The sequence below is a fragment of the Mytilus trossulus genome, chromosome 1, assembly GCF_036588685.1.
Source record: "Mytilus trossulus isolate FHL-02 chromosome 1, PNRI_Mtr1.1.1.hap1, whole genome shotgun sequence".
In the NCBI taxonomy this organism is placed as follows: domain Eukaryota; kingdom Metazoa; phylum Mollusca; class Bivalvia; order Mytilida; family Mytilidae; genus Mytilus; species Mytilus trossulus.
In genome coordinates this window covers 80,097,694-80,120,852 of record NC_086373.1, presented here as the reverse complement: position 1 = coordinate 80,120,852, position 23,159 = coordinate 80,097,694, and positions in this window count along the sequence as shown.

Here is a 23,159-nt window from a genome sequence, read left to right as displayed (position 1 = left end):
ATTTTAGAATTCTTATATGAGTATATACCATTTGCCTAGATTGTAAAAGGCTACCATAAGAAAAACAGAAAATCTTGAAAAAATCATAAAATTATTTTGACCAAGAGCTATTCTGTTCCATATACAAGTCATAAAATACATGTTTTATGGATTTCAATCACAAAAAATGCAAAAATAAGAACTTGGAGTCAAGTTGTAACTGCATGCATGTTGTATGACCATAAAAGGCTAACATAATTGAGTATGCCAATTTAAGAGCTTAAATTTCCCATAAGCAGGTTGGTTGACCAAAAAAAGATGATTAAACATGATAACTAACATCATATTTGACTTATTTTCATTGGAATATGTACAACTTCTAAAAATTGGATTTCTGGTGATTCTCTGTAATAGGAAGTACACCACTAATTCATGGTCCCATTGCTTTCTATGTTAAATTCCTCCGTTTCAAGCAGGCACACCTCTTTTATTTTAAGTTCAAATAAAGTGACAATCATTGCATGTCAAAGCAACACCTTCTGGTGTCCTGTACTGAAAAAATCAACATACCTTACATGGCATATAAGAAAGAACTGGTTCCAGGAACTTCGGATGTACCAAAACAGGTACTTACGATATGACAAAAAGGCAAAATGTACCCTCTTTTTTAAATTTCATGCCATTTTTTTATTATTCAAATTTATCAGTCAAAAATTGTTCTACAATGATCACCAGTCATGCAGCTTTCATTTGATACCAAAATTAATAAAATATTCTAAATATTTTGAAAGTTATGTCCATGCGTAGGAACTATTTTGTGTTAAATATGTACTACTTTCTGGTATGTGCTTTCTGGCCGGGCCTGAATTAGTGGTGTTACACCTATAACAGAACCAAACTTGCTATATTGACTTGAGCATTACTTTTTCTCATTCTATGATCTATTTCAAGCAATAAAAAACATATAAAGCTTTAGTCCAAATACTGTTTTATTAATTTAAAGCTCAAATTGGACTGGTAGTAACATATGGGTTATTCAAAGAAAACTGCATATGTATATTACTTGTGGCCAATATACTTTTTTTATTTTCAATATCATTGTTTTATTTATTAATTTCTATTAGGAAAGCTATGCGCTTACTAATAGTCATAATTTTATCAGAGGTTCTTCATTAAATAAAAATATATTAGTCCAAACTTCAGACATAAATGAGAAATTATCCCCCCTTTTTTCTTGAAATTGGAAAAGGGCTTTTTTTTGTATGAACCATAATTCTGTGGTAAAAAATAGATTAATAAGAGCAATTTATATATCCCTCAGCTAGATAACTTGCTAAACTGGTTCAAAATTGCATGCACAGTGAGATTTTAGAATTCTTATATGAGTATATACCATTTGCCTAGATTGTAAAAGGCTACCATAAGAAAAACAGAAAATCTTGAAAAAATCATAAAATTATTTTGACCAAGAGCTATTCTGTTCCATATACAAGTCATAAAATACATGTTTTATGGATTTCAATCACAAAAAATGCAAAAATAAGAACTTGGAGTCAAGTTGTAACTGCATGCATGTTGTATGACCATAAAAGGCTAACATAATTGAGTATGCCAATTTAAGAGCTTAAATTTCCCATAAGCAGGTTGGTTGACCAAAAAAAGATGATTAAACATGATAACTAACATCATATTTGACTTATTTTCATTGGAATATGTACAACTTCTAAAAATTGGATTTCTGGTGATTCTCTGTAATAGGAAGTACACCACCACTAATTCATGGTCCCATTGCTTTCTATGTTAAATTCCTCCGTTTCAAGCAGGCACACCTCTTTTATTTTAAGTTCAAATAAAGTGACAATCATTGCATGTCAAAGCAACACCTTCTGGTGTCCTGTACTGAAAAAATCAACATACCTTACATGGCATATAAGAAAGAACTGGTTCCAGGAACTTCGGATGTACCAAAACAGGTACTTACGATATGACAAAAAGGCAAAATGTACCCTCTTTTTAAATTTCATGCCATTTTTTTATTATTCAAATTTATCAGTCAAAAATTGTTCTACAATGATCACCAGTCATGCAGCTTTCATTTGATACCAAAATTAATAAAATATTCTAAATATTTTGAAAGTTATGTCCATGCGTAGGAACTATTTTGTGTTAAATATGTACTACTTTCTGGTATGTGCTTTCTGGCCGGGCCTGAATTAGTGGTGTTACACCTATAACAGAACCAAACTTGCTATATTGACTTGAGCATTACTTTTTCTCATTCTATGATCTATTTCAAGCAATAAAAAACATATAAAGCTTTAGTCCAAATACTGTTTTATTAATTTAAAGCTCAAATTGGACTGGTAGTAACATATGGGTTATTCAAAGAAAACTGCATATGTATATTACTTGTGGCCAATATACTTTTTTTATTTTCAATATCATTGTTTTATTTATTAATTTCTATTAGGAAAGCTATGCGCTTACTAATAGTCATAATTTTATCAGAGGTTCTTCATTAAATAAAAATATATTAGTCCAAACTTCAGACATAAATGAGAAATTATCCCCCCTTTTTTCTTGAAATTGGAAAAGGGCTTTTTTTTGTATGAACCATAATTCTGTGGTAAAAAATAGATTAATAAGAGCAATTTATATATCCCTCAGCTAGATAACTTGCTAAACTGGTTCAAAATTGCATGCACAGTGAGATTTTAGAATTCTTATATGAGTATATACCATTTGCCTAGATTGTAAAAGGCTACCATAAGAAAAACAGAAAATCTTGAAAAAATCATAAAATTATTTTGACCAAGAGCTATTCTGTTCCATATACAAGTCATAAAATACATGTTTTATGGATTTCAATCACAAAAAATGCAAAAATAAGAACTTGGAGTCAAGTTGTAACTGCATGCATGTTGTATGACCATAAAAGGCTAACATAATTGAGTATGCCAATTTAAGAGCTTAAATTTCCCATAAGCAGGTTGGTTGACCAAAAAAAGATGATTAAACATGATAACTAACATCATATTTGACTTATTTTCATTGGAATATGTACAACTTCTAAAAATTGGATTTCTGGTGATTCTCTGTAATAGGAAGTACACCACTAATTCATGGTCCCATTGCTTTCTATGTTAAATTCCTCCGTTTCAAGCAGGCACACCTCTTTTATTTTAAGTTCAAATAAAGTGACAATCATTGCATGTCAAAGCAACACCTTCTGGTGTCCTGTACTGAAAAATCAACATACCTTACATGGCATATAAGAAAGAACTGGTTCCAGGAACTTCGGATGTACCAAAACAGGTACTTACGATATGACAAAAAGGCAAAATGTACCCTCTTTTTTAAATTTCATGCCATTTTTTTATTATTCAAATTTATCAGTCAAAAATTGTTCTACAATGATCACCAGTCATGCAGCTTTCATTTGATACCAAAATTAATAAAATATTCTAAATATTTTGAAAGTTATGTCCATGCGTAGGAACTATTTTGTGTTAAATATGTACTACTTTCTGGTATGTGCTTTCTGGCCGGGCCTGAATTAGTGGTGTTACACCTATAACAGAACCAAACTTGCTATATTGACTTGAGCATTACTTTTTCTCATTCTATGATCTATTTCAAGCAATAAAAAACATATAAAGCTTTAGTCCAAATACTGTTTTATTAATTTAAAGCTCAAATTGGACTGGTAGTAACATATGGGTTATTCAAAGAAAACTGCATATGTATATTACTTGTGGCCAATATACTTTTTTTATTTTCAATATCATTGTTTTATTTATTAATTTCTATTAGGAAAGCTATGCGCTTACTAATAGTCATAATTTTATCAGAGGTTCTTCATTAAATAAAAATATATTAGTCCAAACTTCAGACATAAATGAGAAATTATCCCCCCTTTTTTCTTGAAATTGGAAAAGGGCTTTTTTTTGTATGAACCATAATTCTGTGGTAAAAAATAGATTAATAAGAGCAATTTATATATCCCTCAGCTAGATAACTTGCTAAACTGGTTCAAAATTGCATGCACAGTGAGATTTTAGAATTCTTATATGAGTATATACCATTTGCCTAGATTGTAAAAGGCTACCATAAGAAAAACAGAAAATCTTGAAAAAATCATAAATTATTTTGACCAAGAGCTATTCTGTTCCATATACAAGTCATAAAATACATGTTTTATGGATTTCAATCACAAAAAATGCAAAAATAAGAACTTGGAGTCAAGTTGTAACTGCATGCATGTTGTATGACCATAAAAGGCTAACATAATTGAGTATGCCAATTTAAGAGCTTAAATTTCCCATAAGCAGGTTGGTTGACCAAAAAAAGATGATTAAACATGATAACTAACATCATATTTGACTTATTTTCATTGGAATATGTACAACTTCTAAAAATTGGATTTCTGGTGATTCTCTGTAATAGGAAGTACACCACTAATTCATGGTCCCATTGCTTTCTATGTTAAATTCCTCCGTTTCAAGCAGGCACACCTCTTTTATTTTAAGTTCAAATAAAGTGACAATCATTGCATGTCAAAGCAACACCTTCTGGTGTCCTGTACTGAAAAAATCAACATACCTTACATGGCATATAAGAAAGAACTGGTTCCAGGAACTTCGGATGTACCAAAACAGGTACTTACGATATGACAAAAAGGCAAAATGTACCCTCTTTTTTAAATTTCATGCCATTTTTTTATTATTCAAATTTATCAGTCAAAAATTGTTCTACAATGATCACCAGTCATGCAGCTTTCATTTGATACCAAAATTAATAAAATATTCTAAATATTTTGAAAGTTATGTCCATGCGTAGGAACTATTTTGTGTTAAATATGTACTACTTTCTGGTATGTGCTTTCTGGCCGGGCCTGAATTAGTGGTGTTACACCTATAACAGAACCAAACTTGCTATATTGACTTGAGCATTACTTTTTCTCATTCTATGATCTATTTCAAGCAATAAAAAACATATAAAGCTTTAGTCCAAATACTGTTTTATTAATTTAAAGCTCAAATTGGACTGGTAGTAACATATGGGTTATTCAAAGAAAACTGCATATGTATATTACTTGTGGCCAATATACTTTTTTTATTTTCAATATCATTGTTTTATTTATTAATTTCTATTAGGAAAGCTATGCGCTTACTAATAGTCATAATTTTATCAGAGGTTCTTCATTAAATAAAAATATATTAGTCCAAACTTCAGACATAAATGAGAAATTATCCCCCCTTTTTTCTTGAAATTGGAAAAGGGCTTTTTTTTGTATGAACCATAATTCTGTGGTAAAAAATAGATTAATAAGACAATTTATATATCCCTCAGCTAGATAACTTGCTAAACTGGTTCAAAATTGCATGCACAGTGAGATTTTAGAATTCTTATATGAGTATATACCATTTGCCTAGATTGTAAAAGGCTACCATAAGAAAAACAGAAAATCTTGAAAAAATCATAAAATTATTTTGACCAAGAGCTATTCTGTTCCATATACAAGTCATAAAATACATGTTTTATGGATTTCAATCACAAAAAATGCAAAAATAAGAACTTGGAGTCAAGTTGTAACTGCATGCATGTTGTATGACCATAAAAGGCTAACATAATTGAGTATGCCAATTTAAGAGCTTAAATTTCCCATAAGCAGGTTGGTTGACCAAAAAAAGATGATTAAACATGATAACTAACATCATATTTGACTTATTTTCATTGGAATATGTACAACTTCTAAAAATTGGATTTCTGGTGATTCTCTGTAATAGGAAGTACACCACTAATTCATGGTCCCATTGCTTTCTATGTTAAATTCCTCCGTTTCAAGCAGGCACACCTCTTTTATTTTAAGTTCAAATAAAGTGACAATCATTGCATGTCAAAGCAACACCTTCTGGTGTCCTGTACTGAAAAAATCAACATACCTTACATGGCATATAAGAAAGAACTGGTTCCAGGAACTTCGGATGTACCAAAACAGGTACTTACGATATGACAAAAAGGCAAAATGTACCCTCTTTTTTAAATTTCATGCCATTTTTTTATTATTCAAATTTATCAGTCAAAAATTGTTCTACAATGATCACCAGTCATGCAGCTTTCATTTGATACCAAAATTAATAAAATATTCTAAATATTTTGAAAGTTATGTCCATGCGTAGGAACTATTTTGTGTTAAATATGTACTACTTTCTGGTATGTGCTTTCTGGCCGGGCCTGAATTAGTGGTGTTACACCTATAACAGAACCAAACTTGCTATATTGACTTGAGCATTACTTTTTCTCATTCTATGATCTATTTCAAGCAATAAAAAACATATAAAGCTTTAGTCCAAATACTGTTTTATTAATTTAAAGCTCAAATTGGACTGGTAGTAACATATGGGTTATTCAAAGAAAACTGCATATGTATATTACTTGTGGCCAATATACTTTTTTTATTTTCAATATCATTGTTTTATTTATTAATTTCTATTAGGAAAGCTATGCGCTTACTAATAGTCATAATTTTATCAGAGGTTCTTCATTAAATAAAAATATATTAGTCCAAACTTCAGACATAAATGAGAAATTATCCCCCCTTTTTTCTTGAAATTGGAAAAGGGCTTTTTTTTGTATGAACCATAATTCTGTGGTAAAAAATAGATTAATAAGAGCAATTTATATATCCCTCAGCTAGATAACTTGCTAAACTGGTTCAAAATTGCATGCACAGTGAGATTTTAGAATTCTTATATGAGTATATACCATTTGCCTAGATTGTAAAAGGCTACATAAGAAAAACAGAAAATCTTGAAAAAATCATAAAATTATTTTGACCAAGAGCTATTCTGTTCCATATACAAGTCATAAAATACATGTTTTATGGATTTCAATCACAAAAAATGCAAAAATAAGAACTTGGAGTCAAGTTGTAACTGCATGCATGTTGTATGACCATAAAAGGCTAACATAATTGAGTATGCCAATTTAAGAGCTTAAATTTCCCATAAGCAGGTTGGTTGACCAAAAAAAGATGATTAAACATGATAACTAACATCATATTTGACTTATTTTCATTGGAATATGTACAACTTCTAAAAATTGGATTTCTGGTGATTCTCTGTAATAGGAAGTACACCACTAATTCATGGTCCCATTGCTTTCTATGTTAAATTCCTCCGTTTCAAGCAGGCACACCTCTTTTATTTTAAGTTCAAATAAAGTGACAATCATTGCATGTCAAAGCAACACCTTCTGGTGTCCTGTACTGAAAAAATCAACATACCTTACATGGCATATAAGAAAGAACTGGTTCCAGGAACTTCGGATGTACCAAAACAGGTACTTACGATATGACAAAAAGGCAAAATGTACCCTCTTTTTTAAATTTCATGCCATTTTTTTATTATTCAAATTTATCAGTCAAAAATTGTTCTACAATGATCACCAGTCATGCAGCTTTCATTTGATACCAAAATTAATAAAATATTCTAAATATTTTGAAAGTTATGTCCATGCGTAGGAACTATTTTGTGTTAAATATGTACTACTTTCTGGTATGTGCTTTCTGGCCGGGCCTGAATTAGTGGTGTTACACCTATAACAGAACCAAACTTGCTATATTGACTTGAGCATTACTTTTTCTCATTCTATGATCTATTTCAAGCAATAAAAAACATATAAAGCTTTAGTCCAAATACTGTTTTATTAATTTAAAGCTCAAATTGGACTGGTAGTAACATATGGGTTATTCAAAGAAAACTGCATATGTATATTACTTGTGGCCAATATACTTTTTTTATTTTCAATATCATTGTTTTATTTATTAATTTCTATTAGGAAAGCTATGCGCTTACTAATAGTCATAATTTTATCAGAGGTTCTTCATTAAATAAAAATATATTAGTCCAAACTTCAGACATAAATGAGAAATTATCCCCCCTTTTTTCTTGAAATTGGAAAAGGGCTTTTTTTTGTATGAACCATAATTCTGTGGTAAAAAATAGATTAATAAGAGCAATTTATATATCCCTCAGCTAGATAACTTGCTAAACTGGTTCAAAATTGCATGCACAGTGAGATTTTAGAATTCTTATATGAGTATATACCATTTGCCTAGATTGTAAAAGGCTACCATAAGAAAAACAGAAAATCTTGAAAAAATCATAAAATTATTTTGACCAAGAGCTATTCTGTTCCATATACAAGTCATAAAATACATGTTTTATGGATTTCAATCACAAAAAATGCAAAAATAAGAACTTGGAGTCAAGTTGTAACTGCATGCATGTTGTATGACCATAAAAGGCTAACATAATTGAGTATGCCAATTTAAGAGCTTAAATTTCCCATAAGCAGGTTGGTTGACCAAAAAAAGATGATTAAACATGATAACTAACATCATATTTGACTTATTTTCATTGGAATATGTACAACTTCTAAAAATTGGATTTCTGGTGATTCTCTGTAATAGGAAGTACACCACTAATTCATGGTCCCATTGCTTTCTATGTTAAATTCCTCCGTTTCAAGCAGGCACACCTCTTTTATTTTAAGTTCAAATAAAGTGACAATCATTGCATGTCAAAGCAACACCTTCTGGTGTCCTGTACTGAAAAAATCAACATACCTTACATGGCATATAAGAAAGAACTGGTTCCAGGAACTTCGGATGTACCAAAACAGGTACTTACGATATGACAAAAAGGCAAAATGTACCCTCTTTTTTAAATTTCATGCCATTTTTTTATTATTCAAATTTATCAGTCAAAAATTGTTCTACAATGATCACCAGTCATGCAGCTTTCATTTGATACCAAAATTAATAAAATATTCTAAATATTTTGAAAGTTATGTCCATGCGTAGGAACTATTTTGTGTTAAATATGTACTACTTTCTGGTATGTGCTTTCTGGCCGGGCCTGAATTAGTGGTGTTACACCTATAACAGAACCAAACTTGCTATATTGACTTGAGCATTACTTTTTCTCATTCTATGATCTATTTCAAGCAATAAAAAACATATAAAGCTTTAGTCCAAATACTGTTTTATTAATTTAAAGCTCAAATTGGACTGGTAGTAACATATGGGTTATTCAAAGAAAACTGCATATGTATATTACTTGTGGCCAATATACTTTTTTTATTTTCAATATCATTGTTTTATTTATTAATTTCTATTAGGAAAGCTATGCGCTTACTAATAGTCATAATTTTATCAGAGGTTCTTCATTAAATAAAAATATATTAGTCCAAACTTCAGACATAAATGAGAAATTATCCCCCCTTTTTTCTTGAAATTGGAAAAGGGCTTTTTTTTGTATGAACCATAATTCTGTGGTAAAAAATAGATTAATAAGAGCAATTTATATATCCCTCAGCTAGATAACTTGCTAAACTGGTTCAAAATTGCATGCACAGTGAGATTTTAGAATTCTTATATGAGTATATACCATTTGCCTAGATTGTAAAAGGCTACCATAAGAAAAACAGAAAATCTTGAAAAAATCATAAAATTATTTTGACCAAGAGCTATTCTGTTCCATATACAAGTCATAAAATACATGTTTTATGGATTTCAATCACAAAAAATGCAAAAATAAGAACTTGGAGTCAAGTTGTAACTGCATGCATGTTGTATGACCATAAAAGGCTAACATAATTGAGTATGCCAATTTAAGAGCTTAAATTTCCCATAAGCAGGTTGGTTGACCAAAAAAAGATGATTAAACATGATAACTAACATCATATTTGACTTATTTTCATTGGAATATGTACAACTTCTAAAAATTGGATTTCTGGTGATTCTCTGTAATAGGAAGTACACCACTAATTCATGGTCCCATTGCTTTCTATGTTAAATTCCTCCGTTTCAAGCAGGCACACCTCTTTTATTTTAAGTTCAAATAAAGTGACAATCATTGCATGTCAAAGCAACACCTTCTGGTGTCCTGTACTGAAAAAATCAACATACCTTACATGGCATATAAGAAAGAACTGGTTCCAGGAACTTCGGATGTACCAAAACAGGTACTTACGATATGACAAAAAGGCAAAATGTACCCTCTTTTTTAAATTTCATGCCATTTTTTTATTATTCAAATTTATCAGTCAAAAATTGTTCTACAATGATCACCAGTCATGCAGCTTTCATTTGATACCAAAATTAATAAAATATTCTAAATATTTTGAAAGTTATGTCCATGCGTAGGAACTATTTTGTGTTAAATATGTACTACTTTCTGGTATGTGCTTTCTGGCCGGGCCTGAATTAGTGGTGTTACACCTATAACAGAACCAAACTTGCTATATTGACTTGAGCATTACTTTTTCTCATTCTATGATCTATTTCAAGCAATAAAAAACATATAAAGCTTTAGTCCAAATACTGTTTTATTAATTTAAAGCTCAAATTGGACTGGTAGTAACATATGGGTTATTCAAAGAAAACTGCATATGTATATTACTTGTGGCCAATATACTTTTTTTATTTTCAATATCATTGTTTTATTTATTAATTTCTATTAGGAAAGCTATGCGCTTACTAATAGTCATAATTTTATCAGAGGTTCTTCATTAAATAAAAATATATTAGTCCAAACTTCAGACATAAATGAGAAATTATCCCCCCTTTTTTCTTGAAATTGGAAAAGGGCTTTTTTTTGTATGAACCATAATTCTGTGGTAAAAAATAGATTAATAAGAGCAATTTATATATCCCTCAGCTAGATAACTTGCTAAACTGGTTCAAAATTGCATGCACAGTGAGATTTTAGAATTCTTATATGAGTATATACCATTTGCCTAGATTGTAAAAGGCTACCATAAGAAAAACAGAAAATCTTGAAAAAATCATAAAATTATTTTGACCAAGAGCTATTCTGTTCCATATACAAGTCATAAAATACATGTTTTATGGATTTCAATCACAAAAAATGCAAAAATAAGAACTTGGAGTCAAGTTGTAACTGCATGCATGTTGTATGACCATAAAAGGCTAACATAATTGAGTATGCCAATTTAAGAGCTTAAATTTCCCATAAGCAGGTTGGTTGACCAAAAAAAGATGATTAAACATGATAACTAACATCATATTTGACTTATTTTCATTGGAATATGTACAACTTCTAAAAATTGGATTTCTGGTGATTCTCTGTAATAGGAAGTACACCACTAATTCATGGTCCCATTGCTTTCTATGTTAAATTCCTCCGTTTCAAGCAGGCACACCTCTTTTATTTTAAGTTCAAATAAAGTGACAATCATTGCATGTCAAAGCAACACCTTCTGGTGTCCTGTACTGAAAAAATCAACATACCTTACATGGCATATAAGAAAGAACTGGTTCCAGGAACTTCGGATGTACCAAAACAGGTACTTACGATATGACAAAAAGGCAAAATGTACCCTCTTTTTTAAATTTCATGCCATTTTTTTATTATTCAAATTTATCAGTCAAAAATTGTTCTACAATGATCACCAGTCATGCAGCTTTCATTTGATACCAAAATTAATAAAATATTCTAAATATTTTGAAAGTTATGTCCATGCGTAGGAACTATTTTGTGTTAAATATGTACTACTTTCTGGTATGTGCTTTCTGGCCGGGCCTGAATTAGTGGTGTTACACCTATAACAGAACCAAACTTGCTATATTGACTTGAGCATTACTTTTTCTCATTCTATGATCTATTTCAAGCAATAAAAAACATATAAAGCTTTAGTCCAAATACTGTTTTATTAATTTAAAGCTCAAATTGGACTGGTAGTAACATATGGGTTATTCAAAGAAAACTGCATATGTATATTACTTGTGGCCAATATACTTTTTTTATTTTCAATATCATTGTTTTATTTATTAATTTCTATTAGGAAAGCTATGCGCTTACTAATAGTCATAATTTTATCAGAGGTTCTTCATTAAATAAAAATATATTAGTCCAAACTTCAGACATAAATGAGAAATTATCCCCCCTTTTTTCTTGAAATTGGAAAAGGGCTTTTTTTTGTATGAACCATAATTCTGTGGTAAAAAATAGATTAATAAGAGCAATTTATATATCCCTCAGCTAGATAACTTGCTAAACTGGTTCAAAATTGCATGCACAGTGAGATTTTAGAATTCTTATATGAGTATATACCATTTGCCTAGATTGTAAAAGGCTACCATAAGAAAAACAGAAAATCTTGAAAAAATCATAAAATTATTTTGACCAAGAGCTATTCTGTTCCATATACAAGTCATAAAATACATGTTTTATGGATTTCAATCACAAAAAATGCAAAAATAAGAACTTGGAGTCAAGTTGTAACTGCATGCATGTTGTATGACCATAAAAGGCTAACATAATTGAGTATGCCAATTTAAGAGCTTAAATTTCCCATAAGCAGGTTGGTTGACCAAAAAAAGATGATTAAACATGATAACTAACATCATATTTGACTTATTTTCATTGGAATATGTACAACTTCTAAAAATTGGATTTCTGGTGATTCTCTGTAATAGGAAGTACACCACTAATTCATGGTCCCATTGCTTTCTATGTTAAATTCCTCCGTTTCAAGCAGGCACACCTCTTTTATTTTAAGTTCAAATAAAGTGACAATCATTGCATGTCAAAGCAACACCTTCTGGTGTCCTGTACTGAAAAAATCAACATACCTTACATGGCATATAAGAAAGAACTGGTTCCAGGAACTTCGGATGTACCAAAACAGGTACTTACGATATGACAAAAAGGCAAAATGTACCCTCTTTTTTAAATTTCATGCCATTTTTTTATTATTCAAATTTATCAGTCAAAAATTGTTCTACAATGATCACCAGTCATGCAGCTTTCATTTGATACCAAAATTAATAAAATATTCTAAATATTTTGAAAGTTATGTCCATGCGTAGGAACTATTTTGTGTTAAATATGTACTACTTTCTGGTATGTGCTTTCTGGCCGGGCCTGAATTAGTGGTGTTACACCTATAACAGAACCAAACTTGCTATATTGACTTGAGCATTACTTTTTCTCATTCTATGATCTATTTCAAGCAATAAAAACATATAAAGCTTTAGTCCAAATACTGTTTTATTAATTTAAAGCTCAAATTGGACTGGTAGTAACATATGGGTTATTCAAAGAAAACTGCATATGTATATTACTTGTGGCCAATATACTTTTTTTATTTTCAATATCATTGTTTTATTTATTAATTTCTATTAGGAAAGCTATGCGCTTACTAATAGTCATAATTTTATCAGAGGTTCTTCATTAAATAAAAATATATTAGTCCAAACTTCAGACATAAATGAGAAATTATCCCCCCTTTTTTCTTGAAATTGGAAAAGGGCTTTTTTTTGTATGAACCATAATTCTGTGGTAAAAAATAGATTAATAAGAGCAATTTATATATCCCTCAGCTAGATAACTTGCTAAACTGGTTCAAAATTGCATGCACAGTGAGATTTTAGAATTCTTATATGAGTATATACCATTTGCCTAGATTGTAAAAGGCTACCATAAGAAAAACAGAAAATCTTGAAAAAATCATAAAATTATTTTGACCAAGAGCTATTCTGTTCCATATACAAGTCATAAAATACATGTTTTATGGATTTCAATCACAAAAAATGCAAAAATAAGAACTTGGAGTCAAGTTGTAACTGCATGCATGTTATATGACCATAAAAGGCTAACATAATTGAGTATGCCAATTTAAGAGCTTAAATTTCCCATAAGCAGGTTGGTTGACCAAAAAAAGATGATTAAACATGATAACTAACATCATATTTGACTTATTTTCATTGGAATATGTACAACTTCTAAAAATTGGATTTCTGGTGATTCTCTGTAATAGGAAGTACACCACTAATTCATGGTCCCATTGCTTTCTATGTTAAATTCCTCCGTTTCAAGCAGGCACACCTCTTTTATTTTAAGTTCAAATAAAGTGACAATCATTGCATGTCAAAGCAACACCTTCTGGTGTCCTGTACTGAAAAAATCAACATACCTTACATGGCATATAAGAAAGAACTGGTTCCAGGAACTTCGGATGTACCAAAACAGGTACTTACGATATGACAAAAAGGCAAAATGTACCCTCTTTTTTAAATTTCATGCCATTTTTTTATTATTCAAATTTATCAGTCAAAAATTGTTCTACAATGATCACCAGTCATGCAGCTTTCATTTGATACCAAAATTAATAAAATATTCTAAATATTTTGAAAGTTATGTCCATGCGTAGGAACTATTTTGTGTTAAATATGTACTACTTTCTGGTATGTGCTTTCTGGCCGGGCCTGAATTAGTGGTGTTACACCTATAACAGAACCAAACTTGCTATATTGACTTGAGCATTACTTTTTCTCATTCTATGATCTATTTCAAGCAATAAAAAACATATAAAGCTTTAGTCCAAATACTGTTTTATTAATTTAAAGCTCAAATTGGACTGGTAGTAACATATGGGTTATTCAAAGAAAACTGCATATGTATATTACTTGTGGCCAATATACTTTTTTTATTTTCAATATCATTGTTTTATTTATTAATTTCTATTAGGAAAGCTATGCGCTTACTAATAGTCATAATTTTATCAGAGGTTCTTCATTAAATAAAAATATATTAGTCCAAACTTCAGACATAAATGAGAAATTATCCCCCCTTTTTTCTTGAAATTGGAAAAGGGCTTTTTTTTGTATGAACCATAATTCTGTGGTAAAAAATAGATTAATAAGAGCAATTTATATATCCCTCAGCTAGATAACTTGCTAAACTGGTTCAAAATTGCATGCACAGTGAGATTTTAGAATTCTTATATGAGTATATACCATTTGCCTAGATTGTAAAAGGCTACCATAAGAAAAACAGAAAATCTTGAAAAAATCATAAAATTATTTTGACCAAGAGCTATTCTGTTCCATATACAAGTCATAAAATACATGTTTTATGGATTTCAATCACAAAAAATGCAAAAATAAGAACTTGGAGTCAAGTTGTAACTGCATGCATGTTGTATGACCATAAAAGGCTAACATAATTGAGTATGCCAATTTAAGAGCTTAAATTTCCCATAAGCAGGTTGGTTGACCAAAAAAAGATGATTAAACATGATAACTAACATCATATTTGACTTATTTTCATTGGAATATGTACAACTTCTAAAAATTGGATTTCTGGTGATTCTCTGTAATAGGAAGTACACCACTAATTCATGGTCCCATTGCTTTCTATGTTAAATTCCTCCGTTTCAAGCAGGCACACCTCTTTTATTTTAAGTTCAAATAAAGTGACAATCATTGCATGTCAAAGCAACACCTTCTGGTGTCCTGTACTGAAAAAATCAACATACCTTACATGGCATATAAGAAAGAACTGGTTCCAGGAACTTCGGATGTACCAAAACAGGTACTTACGATATGACAAAAAGGCAAAATGTACCCTCTTTTTTAAATTTCATGCCATTTTTTTATTATTCAAATTTATCAGTCAAAAATTGTTCTACAATGATCACCAGTCATGCAGCTTTCATTTGATACCAAAATTAATAAAATATTCTAAATATTTTGAAAGTTATGTCCATGCGTAGGAACTATTTTGTGTTAAATATGTACTACTTTCTGGTATGTGCTTTCTGGCCGGGCCTGAATTAGTGGTGTTACACCTATAACAGAACCAAACTTGCTATATTGACTTGAGCATTACTTTTTCTCATTCTATGATCTATTTCAAGCAATAAAAAACATATAAAGCTTTAGTCCAAATACTGTTTTATTAATTTAAAGCTCAAATTGGACTGGTAGTAACATATGGGTTATTCAAAGAAAACTGCATATGTATATTACTTGTGGCCAATATACTTTTTTTATTTTCAATATCATTGTTTTATTTATTAATTTCTATTAGGAAAGCTATGCGCTTACTAATAGTCATAATTTTATCAGAGGTTCTTCATTAAATAAAAATATATTAGTCCAAACTTCAGACATAAATGAGAAATTATCCCCCCTTTTTTCTTGAAATTGGAAAAGGGCTTTTTTTTGTATGAACCATAATTCTGTGGTAAAAAATAGATTAATAAGAGCAATTTATATATCCCTCAGCTAGATAACTTGCTAAACTGGTTCAAAATTGCATGCACAGTGAGATTTTAGAATTCTTATATGAGTATATACCATTTGCCTAGATTGTAAAAGGCTACCATAAGAAAAACAGAAAATCTTGAAAAAATCATAAAATTATTTTGACCAAGAGCTATTCTGTTCCATATACAAGTCATAAAATACATGTTTTATGGATTTCAATCACAAAAAATGCAAAAATAAGAACTTGGAGTCAAGTTGTAACTGCATGCATGTTGTATGACCATAAAAGGCTAACATAATTGAGTATGCCAATTTAAGAGCTTAAATTTCCCATAAGCAGGTTGGTTGACCAAAAAAAGATGATTAAACATGATAACTAACATCATATTTGACTTATTTTCATTGGAATATGTACAACTTCTAAAAATTGGATTTCTGGTGATTCTCTGTAATAGGAAGTACACCACTAATTCATGGTCCCATTGCTTTCTATGTTAAATTCCTCCGTTTCAAGCAGGCACACCTCTTTTATTTTAAGTTCAAATAAAGTGACAATCATTGCATGTCAAAGCAACACCTTCTGGTGTCCTGTACTGAAAAAATCAACATACCTTACATGGCATATAAGAAAGAACTGGTTCCAGGAACTTCGGATGTACCAAAACAGGTACTTACGATATGACAAAAAGGCAAAATGTACCCTCTTTTTTAAATTTCATGCCATTTTTTTATTATTCAAATTTATCAGTCAAAAATTGTTCTACAATGATCACCAGTCATGCAGCTTTCATTTGATACCAAAATTAATAAAATATTCTAAATATTTTGAAAGTTATGTCCATGCGTAGGAACTATTTTGTGTTAAATATGTACTACTTTCTGGTATGTGCTTTCTGGCCGGGCCTGAATTAGTGGTGTTACACCTATAACAGAACCAAACTTGCTATATTGACTTGAGCATTACTTTTTCTCATTCTATGATCTATTTCAAGCAATAAAAAACATATAAAGCTTTAGTCCAAATACTGTTTTATTAATTTAAAGCTCAAATTGGACTGGTAGTAACATATGGGTTATTCAAAGAAAACTGCATATGTATATTACTTGTGGCCAATATACTTTTTTTATTTTCAATATCATTGTTTTATTTATTAATTTCTATTAGGAAAGCTATGCGCTTACTAATAGTCATAATTTTATCAGAGGTTCTTCATTAAATAAAAATATATTAGTCCAAACTTCAGACATAAATGAGAAATTATCCCCCCTTTTTTCTTGAAATTGGAAAAGGGCTTTTTTTTGTATGAACCATAATTCTGTGGTAAAAAATAGATTAATAAGAGCAATTTATATATCCCTCAGCTAGATAACTTGCTAAACTGGTTCAAAATTGCATGCACAGTGAGATTTTAGAATTCTTATATGAGTATATACCATTTGCCTAGATTGTAAAAGGCTACCATAAGAAAAACAGAAAATCTTGAAAAAATCATAAAATTATTTTGACCAAGAGCTATTCTGTTCCATATACAAGTCATAAAATACATGTTTTATGGATTTCAATCACAAAAAATGCAAAAATAAGAACTTGGAGTCAAGTTGTAACTGCATGCATGTTGTATGACCATAAAAGGCTAACATAATTGAGTATGCCAATTTAAGAGCTTAAATTTCCCATAAGCAGGTTGGTTGACCAAAAAAAGATGATTAAACATGATAACTAACATCATATTTGACTTATTTTCATTGGAATATGTACAACTTCTAAAAATTGGATTTCTGGTGATTCTCTGTAATAGGAAGTACACCACTAATTCATGGTCCCATTGCTTTCTATGTTAAATTCCTCCGTTTCAAGCAGGCACACCTCTTTTATTTTAAGTTCAAATAAAGTGACAATCATTGCATGTCAAAGCAACACCTTCTGGTGTCCTGTACTGAAAAAATCAACATACCTTACATGGCATATAAGAAAGAACTGGTTCCAGGAACTTCGGATGTACCAAAACAGGTACTTACGATATGACAAAAAGGCAAAATGTACCCTCTTTTTTAAATTTCATGCCATTTTTTTATTATTCAAATTTATCAGTCAAAAATTGTTCTACAATGATCACCAGTCATGCAGCTTTCATTTGATACCAAAATTAATAAAATATTCTAAATATTTTGAAAGTTATGTCCATGCGTAGGAACTATTTTGTGTTAAATATGTACTACTTTCTGGTATGTGCTTTCTGGCCGGGCCTGAATTAGTGGTGTTACACCTATAACAGAACCAAACTTGCTATATTGACTTGAGCATTACTTTTTCTCATTCTATGATCTATTTCAAGCAATAAAAAACATATAAAGCTTTAGTCCAAATACTGTTTTATTAATTTAAAGCTCAAATTGGACTGGTAGTAACATATGGGTTATTCAAAGAAAACTGCATATGTATATTACTTGTGGCCAATATACTTTTTTTATTTTCAATATCATTGTTTTATTTATTAATTTCTATTAGGAAAGCTATGCGCTTACTAATAGTCATAATTTTATCAGAGGTTCTTCATTAAATAAAAATATATTAGTCCAAACTTCAGACATAAATGAGAAATTATCCCCCCTTTTTTCTTGAAATTGGAAAAGGGCTTTTTTTTGTATGAACCATAATTCTGTGGTAAAAAATAGATTAATAAGAGCAATTTATATATCCCTCAGCTAGATAACTTGCTAAACTGGTTCAAAATTGCATGCACAGTGAGATTTTAGAATTCTTATATGAGTATATACCATTTGCCTAGATTGTAAAAGGCTACCATAAGAAAAACAGAAAATCTTGAAAAAATCATAAAATTATTTTGACCAAGAGCTATTCTGTTCCATATACAAGTCATAAAATACATGTTTTATGGATTTCAATCACAAAAAATGCAAAAATAAGAACTTGGAGTCAAGTTGTAACTGCATGCATGTTGTATGACCATAAAAGGCTAACATAATTGAGTATGCCAATTTAAGAGCTTAAATTTCCCATAAGCAGGTTGGTTGACCAAAAAAAGATGATTAAACATGATAACTAACATCATATTTGACTTATTTTCATTGGAATATGTACAACTTCTAAAAATTGGATTTCTGGTGATTCTCTGTAATAGGAAGTACACCACTAATTCATGGTCCCATTGCTTTCTATGTTAAATTCCTCCGTTTCAAGCAGGCACACCTCTTTTATTTTAAGTTCAAATAAAGTGACAATCATTGCATGTCAAAGCAACACCTTCTGGTGTCCTGTACTGAAAAAATCAACATACCTTACATGGCATATAAGAAAGAACTGGTTCCAGGAACTTCGGATGTACCAAAACAGGTACTTACGATATGACAAAAAGGCAAAATGTACCCTCTTTTTTAAATTTCATGCCATTTTTTTATTATTCAAATTTATCAGTCAAAAATTGTTCTACAATGATCACCAGTCATGCAGCTTTCATTTGATACCAAAATTAATAAAATATTCTAAATATTTTGAAAGTTATGTCCATGCGTAGGAACTATTTTGTGTTAAATATGTACTACTTTCTGGTATGTGCTTTCTGGCCGGGCCTGAATTAGTGGTGTTACACCTATAACAGAACCAAACTTGCTATATTGACTTGAGCATTACTTTTTCTCATTCTATGATCTATTTCAAGCAATAAAAAACATATAAAGCTTTAGTCCAAATACTGTTTTATTAATTTAAAGCTCAAATTGGACTGGTAGTAACATATGGGTTATTCAAAGAAAACTGCATATGTATATTACTTGTGGCCAATATACTTTTTTTATTTTCAATATCATTGTTTTATTTATTAATTTCTATTAGGAAAGCTATGCGCTTACTAATAGTCATAATTTTATCAGAGGTTCTTCATTAAATAAAAATATATTAGTCCAAACTTCAGACATAAATGAGAAATTATCCCCCCTTTTTTCTTGAAATTGGAAAAGGGCTTTTTTTTGTATGAACCATAATTCTGTGGTAAAAAATAGATTAATAAGAGCAATTTATATATCCCTCAGCTAGATAACTTGCTAAACTGGTTCAAAATTGCATGCACAGTGAGATTTTAGAATTCTTATATGAGTATATACCATTTGCCTAGATTGTAAAAGGCTACCATAAGAAAAACAGAAAATCTTGAAAAAATCATAAAATTATTTTGACCAAGAGCTATTCTGTTCCATATACAAGTCATAAAATACATGTTTTATGGATTTCAATCACAAAAAATGCAAAAATAAGAACTTGGAGTCAAGTTGTAACTGCATGCATGTTGTATGACCATAAAAGGCTAACATAATTGAGTATGCCAATTTAAGAGCTTAAATTTCCCATAAGCAGGTTGGTTGACCAAAAAAAGATGATTAAACATGATAACTAACATCATATTTGACTTATTTTCATTGGAATATGTACAACTTCTAAAAATTGGATTTCTGGTGATTCTCTGTAATAGGAAGTACACCACTAATTCATGGTCCCATTGCTTTCTATGTTAAATTCCTCCGTTTCAAGCAGGCACACCTCTTTTATTTTAAGTTCAAATAAAGTGACAATCATTGCATGTCAAAGCAACACCTTCTGGTGTCCTGTACTGAAAAAATCAACATACCTTACATGGCATATAAGAAAGAACTGGTTCCAGGAACTTCGGATGTACCAAAACAGGTACTTACGATATGACAAAAAGGCAAAATGTACCCTCTTTTTTAAATTTCATGCCATTTTTTTATTATTCAAATTTATCAGTCAAAAATTGTTCTACAATGATCACCAGTCATGCAGCTTTCATTTGATACCAAAATTAATAAAATATTCTAAATATTTTGAAAGTTATGTCCATGCGTAGGAACTATTTTGTGTTAAATATGTACTACTTTCTGGTATGTGCTTTCTGGCCGGGCCTGAATTAGTGGTGTTACACCTATAACAGAACCAAACTTGCTATATTGACTTGAGCATTACTTTTTCTCATTCTATGATCTATTTCAAGCAATAAAAAACATATAAAGCTTTAGTCCAAATACTGTTTTATTAATTTAAAGCTCAAATTGGACTGGTAGTAACATATGGGTTATTCAAAGAAAACTGCATATGTATATTACTTGTGGCCAATATACTTTTTTTATTTTCAATATCATTGTTTTATTTATTAATTTCTATTAGGAAAGCTATGCGCTTACTAATAGTCATAATTTTATCAGAGGTTCTTCATTAAATAAAAATATATTAGTCCAAACTTCAGACATAAATGAGAAATTATCCCCCCTTTTTTCTTGAAATTGGAAAAGGGCTTTTTTTTGTATGAACCATAATTCTGTGGTAAAAAATAGATTAATAAGAGCAATTTATATATCCCTCAGCTAGATAACTTGCTAAACTGGTTCAAAATTGCATGCACAGTGAGATTTTAGAATTCTTATATGAGTATATACCATTTGCCTAGATTGTAAAAGGCTACCATAAGAAAAACAGAAAATCTTGAAAAAATCATAAAATTATTTTGACCAAGAGCTATTCTGTTCCATATACAAGTCATAAAATACATGTTTTATGGATTTCAATCACAAAAAATGCAAAAATAAGAACTTGGAGTCAAGTTGTAACTGCATGCATGTTGTATGACCATAAAAGGCTAACATAATTGAGTATGCCAATTTAAGAGCTTAAATTTCCCATAAGCAGGTTGGTTGACCAAAAAAAGATGATTAAACATGATAACTAACATCATATTTGACTTATTTTCATTGGAATATGTACAACTTCTAAAAATTGGATTTCTGGTGATTCTCTGTAATAGGAAGTACACCACTAATTCATGGTCCCCATTGCTTTCTATGTTAAATTCCTCCGTTTCAAGCAGGCACACCTCTTTTATTTTAAGTTCAAATAAAGTGACAATCATTGCATGTCAAAGCAACACCTTCTGGTGTCCTGTACTGAAAAAATCAACATACCTTACATGGCATATAGAAAGAACTGGTTCCAGGAACTTCGGATGTACCAAAACAGGTACTTACGATATGACAAAAAGGCAAAATGTACCCTCTTTTTTAAATTTCATGCCATTTTTTTATTATTCAAATTTATCAGTCAAAAATTGTTCTACAATGATCACCAGTCATGCAGCTTTCATTTGATACCAAAATTAATAAAATATTCTAAATATTTTGAAAGTTATGTCCATGCGTAGGAACTATTTTGTGTTAAATATGTACTACTTTCTGGTATGTGCTTTCTGGCCGGGCCTGAATTAGTGGTGTTACACCTATAACAGAACCAAACTTGCTATATTGACTTGAGCATTACTTTTTCTCATTCTATGATCTATTTCAAGCAATAAAAAACATATAAAGCTTTAGTCCAAATACTGTTTTATTAATTTAAAGCTCAAATTGGACTGGTAGTAACATATGGGTTATTCAAAGAAAACTGCATATGTATATTACTTGTGGCCAATATACTTTTTTTATTTTCAATATCATTGTTTTATTTATTAATTTCTATTAGGAAAGCTATGCGCTTACTAATAGTCATAATTTTATCAGAGGTTCTTCATTAAATAAAAATATATTAGTCCAAACTTCAGACATAAATGAGAAATTATCCCCCCTTTTTTCTTGAAATTGGAAAAGGGCTTTTTTTTGTATGAACCATAATTCTGTGGTAAAAAATAGATTAATAAGAGCAATTTATATATCCCTCAGCTAGATAACTTGCTAAACTGGTTCAAAATTGCATGCACAGTGAGATTTTAGAATTCTTATATGAGTATATACCATTTGCCTAGATTGTAAAAGGCTACCATAAGAAAAACAGAAAATCTTGAAAAAATCATAAAATTATTTTGACCAAGAGCTATTCTGTTCCATATACAAGTCATAAAATACATGTTTTATGGATTTCAATCACAAAAAATGCAAAAATAAGAACTTGGAGTCAAGTTGTAACTGCATGCATGTTGTATGACCATAAAAGGCTAACATAATTGAGTATGCCAATTTAAGAGCTTAAATTTCCCATAAGCAGGTTGGTTGACCAAAAAAAGATGATTAAACATGATAA